We start from the raw sequence: 13756 nt of genomic DNA on the forward strand, positions 1-13756 counted from the left end.
TCTCTCTCTCTCTCTCTCTCTTTCTCTCTCTTTTCGTCTCTCAACGTGTGTGTGCATTCTTTGTTTATGCATGTGTGTGTGCGTTTTTTGTTTATGCTTGTGCTCTCTCTCTCTCTCTCTCTCTCTCTCTCTCTCTCTCTCTCTCTCTCTCAAAAACACAATGTGTGTGTGTGTGTGTGTGAGAGAGAGAGAGAGAGAGGGAGAGAGAAAGAGGGGAAGGGAACATGAGAGTGAGGAGAGGTAAGGAGCATACCTGGCTCTCCTTCCTCTCCTCGTGTGTGTGTGTGTGTGTGTGTGGAGAAGAATGAGAGAGAGAGGGAGAGTGGCGTTACCTTGCTTTCTTGAGCAAGCCTTGAATACTGAGATCTGAGATCTGAGTTTTTGGACGCTCTCGCTTACTTTTTTAAGCCCTGACGGCTTCTAACTTAGCGACGCTCATAGCGACACCTATAGAGACGCCGTGGTTTTTACATTTGAGCGTCATAGTACGAGCGTCGCTACTATTAAGTACCTCTTGTAGTGTTTGACTCCCCAAGTTGACTACCACCAGACTTTCGCCCACTACCACCATTCGGCTACCACATCACAGAACCAAAATACATGTGTAACAATTTCAACTTTCCCACATCTTGGACATTTACCATCACCAATTTGTTTTTTAAGCATTACATCAGTAGTGGGAAGGCCCCCCAATATACATCTCCACTAGAATACTTTAAGTTTGAAAATCATTTTACAATTCCAAATCCTGAAAAATAATTGAGACCACCAATCCTTTTCATTGTTCACATGCCATATTTTATTTCATCTGTCCTGTACAATCCCTAGAGGAAGCAAAACTCTGTAGAAGTCCTTAGTTTTGGCAGTCTACCAGTTCTTTTGAGAAGCAGGAAAGGCCCAATCTCTTAATCTATCTTGATCTTCAGTGTTGATGGGAACTTGCAGATTATTGATAGAGTCACATAGCATATGCCAAGGTATTCCGAATCCATATTGCAATCCGAATTGTCTTCTAGCTATCAAAAAAGATTTAAAACAGGCCTTAGAGTCCACAACTTGACCAATGGAGCAGATGCCCTTCTTGAAGAGAGAGAGGGCCTTTTTCCCTAAGGCTTTAGCAGGCAACTTTCTATAGCTCCAAAAAACATTTTCAACAGATAAAGAGCAACCCGTATGTCTCATTCTACCCTGCCAGATGAAGATACAGTTTATTATTCTTGGGCCAAACCCCATGTTCTCAAGAATTTTTGCAATGAAGTTCCATTGCACTGTGTCAAAGGCTTTCTCATAGTCCACTTGCAACAGTACCATGTCTTGCTTTGATCTCTGAGCATGCTCAATGCCTATCTGAACTGAGAGAATATTATGAAAAATAGATATGCAACTAATGTAGCCAATTTGAGCCCTATGGATGAATTTTCTAAGGAGAGGGTTCAATTTGATAGCCACTTCCTTAGATAGCAATTTATAGACAATGCCCATCATTGTTATGGGTGTTCAATGCCCGAATTGATTTGGGAAAGTTTGTTTGAGAATCAGTTTAATGAAGCCCTGTTTCAAACAGGGGTCCATGTACTGAGCAGACCAAGAGGAGTTTATAAGACACATGATAATGTCCTTGAGCTCATCCTAGAAGGCAACCACAAATTCCTTGGAAATAACACAAAGTCCAGGTGTTTTTTCATTACCCAACTTTGACAATGCATATTTGATCTCAGAGATTTCAAAAGGTAATTCCAACCTCCTTGCATCAGCCTGCTCAGTACATGCATCCACAGTTTGAAGCATTTCCTCAATAGCAGATTCCCTAACAAAAGTGTCATTAGTCTATACATTTAGCAGTTGAGTGTACAATTTCTCACAGAAGTGCATCATCTCTGTCTACACAGTGGCATCCTCCTTTTGCAGACAGTGCACGACTACTCTTTTCCTCTTGGATTTCAACTTATTGAAAAACCCCTATGACACATCATTGGAGTCCTTCAATGCATGGAATCTACATAGAAATCTACACCTTTCAGCTTGCTGCAGGTCAATTTGTCTAATTGCTTCCCTTGATTCCTATAATTCTACAAGTTGCCTTTGACATAGTGCAGAGACTTTAACCAGATGAGCTAGATGCTCAATTTTCTGTTGGGCCATCTTGACCTTCTCTCTCTGTAGGGTAGCAGCCCTTTTCCCAAACCTTTTGATAATGTGCTACAGGTCAGAGCATATCTATGCAGCCAGACATGTAGTGGATGAGAAAATGCAGTTTGATTTCTTTTAATCATGCTCTTAACCTCCTGTAGAAAGTTTCTATTAGCTAACATATTATTGTTAATCATAAGAGGACGTTTAAGACTCTGATTAAAGCACCTAGCAGTAATGTCAAATAAGGTGCATATCACAGGAAAATGATCAGAGAGAACCATTGATACATCAACCACACATTCCTTTTTAATAGGTAGACAGTCTTCCTGTAAGAAATACCTGTCCAGCCTAGACCAAGAAGATTGATGGGAAAGGGAGTGGAATGTAAAACCTCCCTGCTGGTTGTTATTTTTCCATGCATCACTCATCATCCAATTAGAATTAAGTTATTCCCAAGTAGTAACTTCCCTTGCCCCAATCACAGATGCTACGGATGTGGTATCCTCAGTCTTTGTGACCATATTAAAGTCACCCCCCAGAACTCGTGACTTCAACAGAAGCTCCAAGCACCACTGCCACAACTGAGTTCTTGCATGAGCAAAATTAGATACATACACAGTAATTAGATGAAGAGGTCCAAAGGCAGAATCAATTAAGAATATAGACCATATCCCATATGGATGGTCCATCACCCATTGAGGATTAAGCTCTTGCTTTATGCAAGTTAAGACTCCAGAACAGGCATTTTGTCTTCCCTCCATAAAACATGGCATACCCCTTAAAATGATACATTTTACCAACTCTCTCATGCCTTTTATGGTCCTAAATAAAAGCAACATCAGTATTACTGTTCACTAGCCAAGAGTTAAAAATGAGTAGTTTATTGTGGTCTTTGATCCCCCTCTCATTATAGGAAGATATGATCATGAGGGTGTGTTAACAACTATTTGAGTATCATCATCCAAATCTTGCATGTTTAGGTCCAAGCTCACAGTAGGAGGGTCTCTTTGTTGCTTCTGTTCGTAGTTCTTGACCAGTCCTTCTACTACTTCTATTATTTTAGGTGAGGGCAAGTCCAGAAGGACGTCATATACATTGGATGAAGTGTATCTTGAGGCCAAATTTTCGGGTTTGAAAGTTTTTATGGAGGTAGGGCTTGGAATCTCTCTGAATCAATAGGTCGTTTCCCTTCATCCCCCCTCGGGTTTCTGGAAGAGGAGGGCTGAGAGATTGAAGATCTAGTGTTTACTAAAGTGCTAGGGGGACGAGCATACATAGGAGTTTTAGGAGCAGGAGGGGGCACATTTGGCTGGGAGGAAGCCACAGCAGCTGCAGCAGTTGGGGGGTCACAAGCGGTTTTCCAAAGACTTGGTTTCTCGGGACCAAATTCTTACTACCTGGGTAAGAAGGTATGAGTTCAACTAAGCCATCCTTTAGAGTAGAACAATTCTTAGAGAAGTGCCCTAGCTTCCTAGTGCAGTGAAAGCAGGATCCAACCAAGTTACCCCATTTGAAATACAAAACCACTTTGCCTACATCCTCCATTTTGAATTCCAATGTTGAGGGCCCGAACACTTTTTCAGTTTCCCACAGCACACAGGCTTTGTTCTTATTGGGACAATCAATAGTTGGGCTAAAGAGAACTTTCCCCAGGAAGGCCACTATTTCAGTAATGCAGGGCCAGAGGTAAGAAGGAAGGTCTACTAATTCTACCCAGACAGGGCATTTGCTCATGAGCTCTTCCTTAATTTTTCTTATTGGTTGACATTGAAGAACATGAACTACTTGTCCACATAGAATAATAGTAGACGATGTCAAAAAGGATTTCTGGTCATCCTCCTTGAAGAACAATACCTCAAATAAACTAGAGCCAGAATAAAATATTTTATCCACCATAATACGACAAAACCCATGGTCAATGAACCCAGTAACCTCTCTAATACTAGGCAATTTCCCTCTAAAGTGCAGCACGACAGCTCTCCTCTGAAACACGTTAACATGATTCCATATAGTAGTAGATTTCAAGACAACCTGATGTTGTCCTTGGACAGTAGGGTCCACTGTCAAGGAATCCCTTAACACATTAGACATAGACACAGAATCAAATAATCCATCTTCACCCCCCAAAACAGACGATGTGGCTTCAGCATTAGGGTTAAGCTTAAAAGCCTCTTGCAGAGACATGCTCTATTGTTCACGAAGGGACCTGAGATGTAGACAAAGTGGTCCCAATCTTCACAGCAGGTTGCATGCAGGCACATGGCGTATCATGAGCAGCAGAAGCTAGGGCACGGGGAGAAGGAGAAGAAATTTGTCAGTAGCGTGAGCAGGACATCTCTCTCTCTCTCTCTCTCTCTCTCTCTCTCTCTCTCTCTTCCTCTTCTTCTTTCTATCCCTTTCTCCCTCTCTTTCCATATTTTCTCTCTCTTTTTCTATTCTCTCACTCTCTCTCTCTTCTTTTTTCTCTCCCGTTCTCCCTCTCTTTCCATATTTTCTCTCTCTCTTTTTCTATTCTCTCTCTCTCTCTCTCTCTCTCTCTCTCTCTCTCTCTCTCCCTCTCTTTCTCTTTCTCTGTCTTTCTCTCTCTCTCTCTCTCTCTCTCTCTCTTTCTATCTCTCTCTCTCTCTCTCTCTCTCTCTCTCTCTCTCTCTCTCTCTATCCCTTTCTCTTTCTCTATTACTCCCTTTTTTTGCATGGAGGCACATCAAAAATCAATGGCAAGAGTTTGGGTTGGAGCCTCGACACTTGTTTGAGGCTTAGGTTATCAAGTGATGTGTCAACCCCTTTGGCACTAAGTCTACTTCATGGAGCACTTGGCGTGTGGTGATTGTCAACAACAACATTCCGCCATGGGAGACAACCAAGAAAGGAAATATACTTCTTTCCAAGAAGGGAAATGCCAGGGAAGTACACACTGGTGAATATTGATGTCTACTTCGAGCCCCTCATTGAGGAGTTAGAGGAGTTATGGAGAGGCATCCGTGTTGTAGATGTATCACTTGCAAAGGGGGGGAGAGAATCCATTGTAAGGGGAATCCTTATGTGGACTATGCATGCCTATCCTGGGCTAAAGAGATTTCTGATATATCCCTTTCCCTTCTCTCTCTGTTTCTCTCCCTTTAGTTTGAAGCTTCTCTCTAACGATATGATATGTATGCAGGGTTGTCCACATCTGGCCACAATGCATGTCCTACTTGCGAGCATTAATTGGTGGCAGAGAGTCCGGATGCCTTACACAAGATAATCTATCCAAAAAACCATCATTTCTTACCCCAATGTCATAGCAAGCACAAGGCTCCAACAAATGGGAAGACGCCTCTAAAGATCACGATGGCAAATTGGGTAGCAATTTGGGAAGAGCACTACAACAACAATCCGGCTCTCAGTACTCCACCAAAAGGTATGTTAAGGTATTTCATATTTTTAAGGCTTCCATATGGAAGGACTTAAAAATACAACACCTCTTGGATCCCATGCACGTATTCAAGAATATATCCCACACCATGTGTGACCACATTATTGGCAAGAAAGACTCATTGGAGGTGAGGAAGGATTTGAGGGTCTTGAAACATCTCCCCGCCTTTGCTATGCCATGCCTGTAGAGTGCGCAGGTGATGGAGAAGGTAGGAAAGAAGACTACACACACACACCAACACACATCAAGACACACACACACAACCGTTACCCTGCAGCAGCCATTCAACGAGCTGCTCTTCTCTTCTTCATCTCTTTGAACTATTATCCAAAGTATATTTACAACATAGTATAGTCAGTGTCCAGCCGCCCATAGCACAATGGATACATTCTTTAACATCATATTCTTTAACACTCCCCCTCAATCTCAGAGTGAGCTTGCATATGATGGATTCCCAATGCTTCACAAAAGTAGCAAAACCTCTCCTTTCCAAGAGCTTTTGTGAATATATCCGCAACTTGATCATTTGTCTTCACATACACCAAATCAATCTCAATAGCCAAAACTTTTTCTCTAATGAAGTGATAATGTACCTCAATGTGTTTAGTGCGAGCATGGTAGATTGGATTCTTTGCCAACATGATGCTGCTAATATTGTCACAATATATAATGACACTGTCAAGATAGTGAACCAAAGTCTACTATAAGCACTCTCAACCATGACTCTTCACATGCTGCCAAAGCTGCTCCACGATATTCAGCTTCTGTACTTGATAATGCTACAGTTGATTGCTTCTTGCTACTCCAACTTATCATACCATTGCCAATGGAAAATGCATAACCACTTGTAGATCTTCTATCCATAAAATCTCCTGCCCAATCTGCATCTGTGTAACCATAAAGACAAATCTTTCCATTCTTTTCATAAAACATTTTATAACTGACAGTGGCTTTCACATATCTCATAATCCGTCTCATTGCATCAAGATGACTTTTACATGGATTTTGCATGAATTGACTCACAACACCCACTGCATAACTCAAATCTAGCCTTGTTATTGTCAAGTAAATAAGGCTTCCAACCATCTTGCGATACATAGTGACATCCTCAATGTAATGTCCATCATCAAACAACTTCACATTTTGATCAAGAGGTGTATCAACCGGTTTGCACGCTGTCATTCGATACTTCTCAAGCATATACAACGCATATTGTCTTTGTATCATCCAAATTCCTGATAAAGTATTGACAATTTCAATTCCCAAGAAATATCTCAACTCACCAAGGTCCTTCATGTTGAATTCTCTCAACAAACTCTTCTTGACATGCAAAATTTGCTCAGCATGACTTCCAGTGAGAATCAAGTCATCAACATAGATAACAATAACGACGATCTCTCCATCAACATGCTTCAAAAATAATGAGTGATCAGCAGTAGACTGTTTAAATCCAATCTTCTTCAAGAATCTGGTTATCTTTTCACACCAAGCTCTAGATGCTTGCTTCAAACCATACAATGCTTTCTTCAACTTACACACATAATATGGAAACTCTGGATGTTGATAACCCTCTGGATGTATCATATAAACTTCTTCTTCCAAGTCACCATTCAAGAATGCATTATCCACATCCATTTTCCATAAATTCCAACTGAACATACTTGCCATTGCTATCACCAATCTGACTGTTGTCATCTTTGCAACTGGACTAAATGTCTCATCATAATCAAGACCTTTTGTTTGTGCATAACCTTTAGCAACAAGCCTCGCTTTGTATCTTTCCACACTACCATCTGACTTGCACTTGACTTTGTATACCCATTTTGAACCAATTGCTTTCTTTCCACTTGGCAAGCGAACCAAATCCCAAGTGTCATTCTTCACAAGAGCATCGATCTCATCATCCATAGCTGACTCCCATTCTGATTTTCCAATTGCCTCTTGAAAACATGTAGGCTCTTTATGTTGCACACGTGAAACCATGTATGCATAATGTGTACGCATGTAACCATTGTATGTCAATCTACCAACTGGATAACGCACCCTCTCTGATCTTCTCAATTGTGGTGCACTCTTCTCTTCAACTCTTGCATATGGGGGTACATATTTCTCAATATGCTTAGTGCCAGGTGTCCTCAAATGTGGTAAATCATGATCTTCATTGAGGCTTTCATCTCCATAACTCTCTTCAACCATTTTCTTCTTGCCTTTCTCGTCTTGCTTCTTATCTCGCAAACGACCGCTCCATGGGTTGACACTTCCTGTACTCTCCTCTGCCATATGTGGTCCTGAAATAGTTCTTGTTGATAGTCCTGGCTTATCAACAACATGATGCACATTCTCTTGCTCTTCATACTCATCTTCTATCATCACTGCCTTTGGTTTATACCATGGTTCATGCTCGCAAAATCTGACATCTCTACTGACATAAACTTTTCTTGTCGTAGGATCATATCACTTGTAACCTTTCTTTTCAACTGGGTAGCCCAAGAATATACACTTTACTGCCTTTGGCTCCATCTTCTTTCTTGCTTCATTTGGCACATGAACATAGCAAACACATCCAAAAACTTTCATGTAGGAAATTGTTGGCTTGATCCCATAAAGTCTCTCATAAGGTGAAATTTCATGAATGGCAGCTGTTGGTGTTCGATTCATAATGTGTACTGCTGTATGAGCTGCTTCAGCCCAATATGTTAATGGCATATTCATCTCATTCATCATGGCTCTTGAAATCTCTGCTATGACTCTATTCTTTCTCTCAGCAACTCCATTTTGTTGTGGTGTGTATCTGCAAGTAATCTGTCTTCTTATGCCTTGTTCACGTAAGTAATCATCAAAACTGTGTGACATGTACTCTCCCCCTCCATCTGTATGTAGGCATTTAATTTGACAACCATTCTCTTTCTCAACCATAACTTTGAACTCCAAAAATACCTCAAATGCCTCTGACTTTGCCTTTAGAAAGTAAACCCATGTCATTCTGCTGTAATCATCCGTAAATGTGATAAATATCGACAACCATTTCGTGTAGCATTATCACAAGGTCCCCAAATATCTGAATGAACAATTTCCAAAGGACTTTGGCTAATTCTCCCCCTCTTTGGAAATGGTAAACGAGATTGCTTTCCAAATTGACAAGCTTCACAAACATGATCAAAATTCAATCTGCCAAACTTTGGTAATCCACGTACAATTTGATTTGATTGCATATGATTTAATCTTCTAAAATTGACATGACCAATCCTCTTATGCCATAAATTTGCCCAATCATCTTGAGTGCTTGATTTGTTTGCATACATACCACTATGTAAACATGGATCTCCAGCTTCCAATGAGAACAAGCTACCTTTCTTTCTTCCACATGCCAATATCTTGCCTGGTCTGCCTTTGTGAAACTCCTCTATGAAGAATCCATAACGATTAAAACGGACTTGCAGGCACATATAGAACATCTCCCAATGTGTTGTATGTCCCGTCTTTTTCTAGCAATGGAACTGAACCAACATGTGTAATCCGATGCATAGTATCATCACCTGTAGCGACAAACTCATCCTCTTCTAACTTCTCTTTTCTGTCAAACCATTCACCATGATATGTCATATGATTTGTGGCACCACTATCTAAATACCAATCATCTGTATGATGTGGTTCCACCATGCTTCCAACAACATGCTCCATAGGAAATAAATGTCCACTCGACCTATTGTCATATATATTTTGATCATGAGGATTGTATCCAACAAAGTTTCCTCCATGTCTGCCATAACCTCGGCCTCTTCCACCATGATCACGATTTTGATTTAGCCTTGTGTAACATTCTCTTTCAAAGTGACCATAAATGCCACATCTGTTACAATATCCATCTCTTTGAGGATGTACAAATCGTCCACCTCCACGTCCATGAGTTCGGGCTCTCCCCCTGCCTCTTTGGCTATAATCATTGTAACTTTGACTTTGTTGGTTTTTCCATTGACCTCTTCCAACATTGTTTCCACGACCATAGTTTCCTCTTCCACCTCTATTGTTTCCACGACCTCTAGAGTAAAAAACCTGATCTCTGGAATTGTTATTTGATGTAGAAGGACCTGACTTGCCTAACTTCACCTCTTTGGCTATAATCATTGTAACTTTGACTTTGTTGGTTTTGCCATTGACCTCTTCCAACATTGTTTCCACGACCATAGTTTCCTCTTCCACCTCTATTGTTTCCACGACCTCTAGAGTAAAAAACCTGATCTCTGGAATTGTTATTTGATGTAGAAGGACCTGACTTGCCTAACTTCACCTCTTCTTGCAAACAAAGGTTTACTAACTCTTCAAAATCAGGCATGTGTCCTCGATTAGATATAGATGTATCCAATGACTTGTATTCCGGTCCCAAACCATTCAATGTCACTGAAACTAAGTCATCATCTGGAGCTTCAACATTAATGGTCGCAAGATCTTCCTGTATTTGCTTTATCTCTGTCACATAATCTGATATGGATCTATTTCCTCGCCATACACAATGTAACCTTTGCTTCAAGTGAACTTTTCGTGGTTCTGTATTGGAGTTGTTCATTCTTGCTAGTATCTCCCATGCTTCCTTTGGAGATTGAGCCTTCTTCACATGTGGTATAAAGAAGTCACTAATGCATAGTGAAATCCAATGCATCACTTTCCTTGAATTCTCGATCCACTTCTTATAAGCTTCTACTCCTGCTTGCCATGTTTTATGTGCTTCAACATTCTCTCTATTTGGTTCCAAACCAACCTCGGGACACTCTTGTTCACCTGTAATATAATCCCATAAACCTTTGCCCATGATAAAGTTCTCCATCTTGTAAGACCATATGCTGTAGTTCTCTCTGGTCAGCTTCTCTCCAATAATCTGTGTGACTTGAGTTGAACTTTCTGCTATCTTCACTCTCTCAATTTCTTCCAAAGGATTTTGACAAAATTTCGACAGAGTTTCATTTGTATTTGGACAATATCTCAAGTGAAAATCTTAACCAAAGTGCTCATAAACACTGACAGAAAATCTCTCACTGCCAAGGGAAAATCCACTGACTCACTTTGCCACAGACTGACTCAGTACTATGCATAAATACTCTAAAACAATGTCCACATGGACCTGTATGAAAATGCAATCTATACGCTGTCCTGTATCACATATCCATACATCCACCTTCTTCCCATAGTCGTAAACGACATATGAGGTCTTTCGCGCGGCCAGTCGGGGGTTCGCTCCAGTACCTAATCCACCTTGCCAAGGTACCAAAGCTCCCAAGGCAAGGCTTCAAAAAACCTCACTCGACCTTCACAAAGGCTCCAGTTTTCCAAAATACATTGACCGCATATCCATACATAACCACAAAGTACTCAATCTGACAATATAACCGCCCCAACTTCTTCCCACAACCTTTCTTACATAGGCGGCTGTCCATAACGGACCCACAACAACCAAACATAATCTTCGATAACACAATATCATGATGCAAAAGCTCTATGTCGCTCTCCAAAACCTGTGTAAATGCTGAATTCTTCACCTGTAACCTGTAAATCTACTGCCGAGTGCAAAACTGGACATCTCCTATGCTTGTGTGAGCTGGCTGTTTGCTGTAGAAAATTGTAGATTTTGGCAAATCTGAGTATGCCAATGCGTCCGGAACGCCCAAAAACATAAAGATAGACTCCTGGATCACTGTATTCCGAGTTCGGGTGAGGGAGTTATGACCAAAAAACCTCTCTTTTTTGCTATTTTCCAGAGCTGCGGAAACCTGTGTATTGACTGTAGCTCCTCAAACTGAGCTCTGATACCACTTTGTAGAGTGCGCAGGTGATGGAGAAGGTAGGAAAGAAGACTACACACACACACACACCAACACACATCGAGACACACACACACACACAATCGTTACCCTGCAGCAGCCATTCAACGAGCTGCTCTTCTCTTCTTCATCTCTTTGAACTATTATCCAAAGTATATTTACAACATTGTATAATCAGTGTCCAGCCGCCCATAGCATAATGGACATATTCTTTAAGATCATATTCTTTAACAATGCCGTGCCCCCAATGGGAAGATTGTGCTTCCTAAAGCGCCATGGATGCTAGACAAAGAAGAATTGGACCAAGTGAATGGTACCATTGCATCTATTTGCACACCAACAAGATACATGCGGTTGCTAAAGGGAGCTTTCACAAAAGTGAAGAAAGGTGGAAGCGTTCAACAACAATATTCCACCATGGGAGACAACTAAGAAAGGTGATGATTGTCAACAACAATATTCCACCATGGGACACAACCAAGAAGGGAAATATACTTCTTTCCTTGCTTGTGCCAGGGAAGTACACAGTGGTGAATACTGATGTCTACCTCGAGCCCCTCATCGAGGAGTTAGAGGAGTTATGGAGAGGCATCCTTGTTGTAGATGTCTCACTTGCAAAGGGGGGGAGAGAAGCCATTGTGGGGGAAATTCTTATGTAGACTATGCACGACTATCCTGGGCTAGAGATATTTTCAATATGTCCCTTTCCCTTCTCTCTCTATTTCTCTCCCTTTAGTTTGAAGCTTCTCTCTAACAATATGATATGTATGCAGGGTTGTCCACATCGAGCCACAATGCATGTCCTACTTGCGGGCCATCATTAATGATAGAGAGGCCGGATGCCTTCTGCAAGTTAATCTATCCAAACAACCATCATTTCTTACCCCAAGGTCATAGCAAGTACAAGGCTTCAGCAAATGGGAAGACGCCTCTAAAGCTCATGATGGCAAATTGGGCAGCTATTTGGGAAGAGCACTACAACAACAATCCGGCTCTGAGTACTCCACCAAAAGGTATGTTAAGGTATTCAATATTTTTAAGGCTTCCATATTGCAAAGACTTAAAAATACAACACCTCTTGGATCCCATGCACATATTCAAGAATGTAGCCCACACCATGTGGGACCACATTATTGGTAAATAAGACTCATTAGAGACAAGGGAGGATTTGAGGGTCTTGAAATATCTCCCGGCCTCTGCTACTCCACGCCATGCCCCCAATGGGAAGATTGTGCTTCCTAAAGCACCATGGATGCTAGCCAAAGAAGAATTGGACCAAATGAAGGGTACCATTGTGTCTATTAGCACACCAGCAGGATACATGAGGTCGCTCAAGGGAGCTTTCACAAAAGTGAAGAAAGGTGGAAGCATTCAATTGTATGGGTTGAAGTCCCACGATTGGCACAAGATCCCACAAGATGCTTCAGGTAATGTCCCTTTCTCTATTCTCCCTATTGTTTGTTTTTTAGGACACATATGATTTGTGTGTATGACTTTCTCTCACTTTCCCTTCCACTAATTTACATTCTAGTTCATCCTGTCAAGTTCATTCTGCCGGTGAGTATGTACATTTGCCGGGACAAGAAAGTTAGGGATGCTATTTTTAAACCTGGAGAGCTAGTAAGGTACACCACAAGACTCCACTCGACTATATTTTTTTATGTACACAATAACCTCAACTAGCACTTAGTGTATTCTTGTTGCAGATTTGTGAGCTCCAAGGAAATTGCAATAGATGATATCCCTGTTGCTCAAACACTTGCAACAAAAACTGTGTGTGCCATTGAGGATGCATTTCCTTGATCGGTTCTTCTTAGTCAAATACACCTCCTATGTCAGACATGCATGGGCGTTACTATAGGGTAAAGTATGGCGCGGAGGTGAACTTCGATACAGCATAGGGTAGGGTGCTTCCAAGCCATCTTCAAATTCTTATACATTCAACGTATAAGAATTGTTTTGTAAAGTTTAGAGACCAGCTTCCCAATCATGCACGCTACATTGAGGACGCACTACATGCTAGATTTCCACATACGTCGATCATCGTTTTTCACAACAGTGGTTGGAGGGCTACATAAAAACATTTTTGAGAAACAATCAGTCTAGTGTACGGTCCACAACAGCCAATTACCAAGTTAGAGAACCACACAAGAGCTATTGTGGTGGCAACATGACACACGTGGAGTGGGAGTGGGCAATACAAGAAAAGAGCGATCAGGCAGCAATGGGCTCATCCTACAAACAACAGGCAAAGCTCGGACCAAACAAACTTCCACACACTATGACTTGGGAGGCCAAGCAGCATGAAAGAATAAATCTATAAGATTGGTTAAATTACAATGTAAATCGGTGATTATAAATATTTTAGTTGATGATTTGTTGTTGTTATTGCTAA

This window comes from Adiantum capillus-veneris, chromosome 16, assembly GCF_014529385.1.
Source record: "Adiantum capillus-veneris isolate H3 chromosome 16, ASM1452938v2, whole genome shotgun sequence".
Taxonomy (NCBI): Eukaryota; Viridiplantae; Streptophyta; class Polypodiopsida; order Polypodiales; family Pteridaceae; genus Adiantum; species Adiantum capillus-veneris.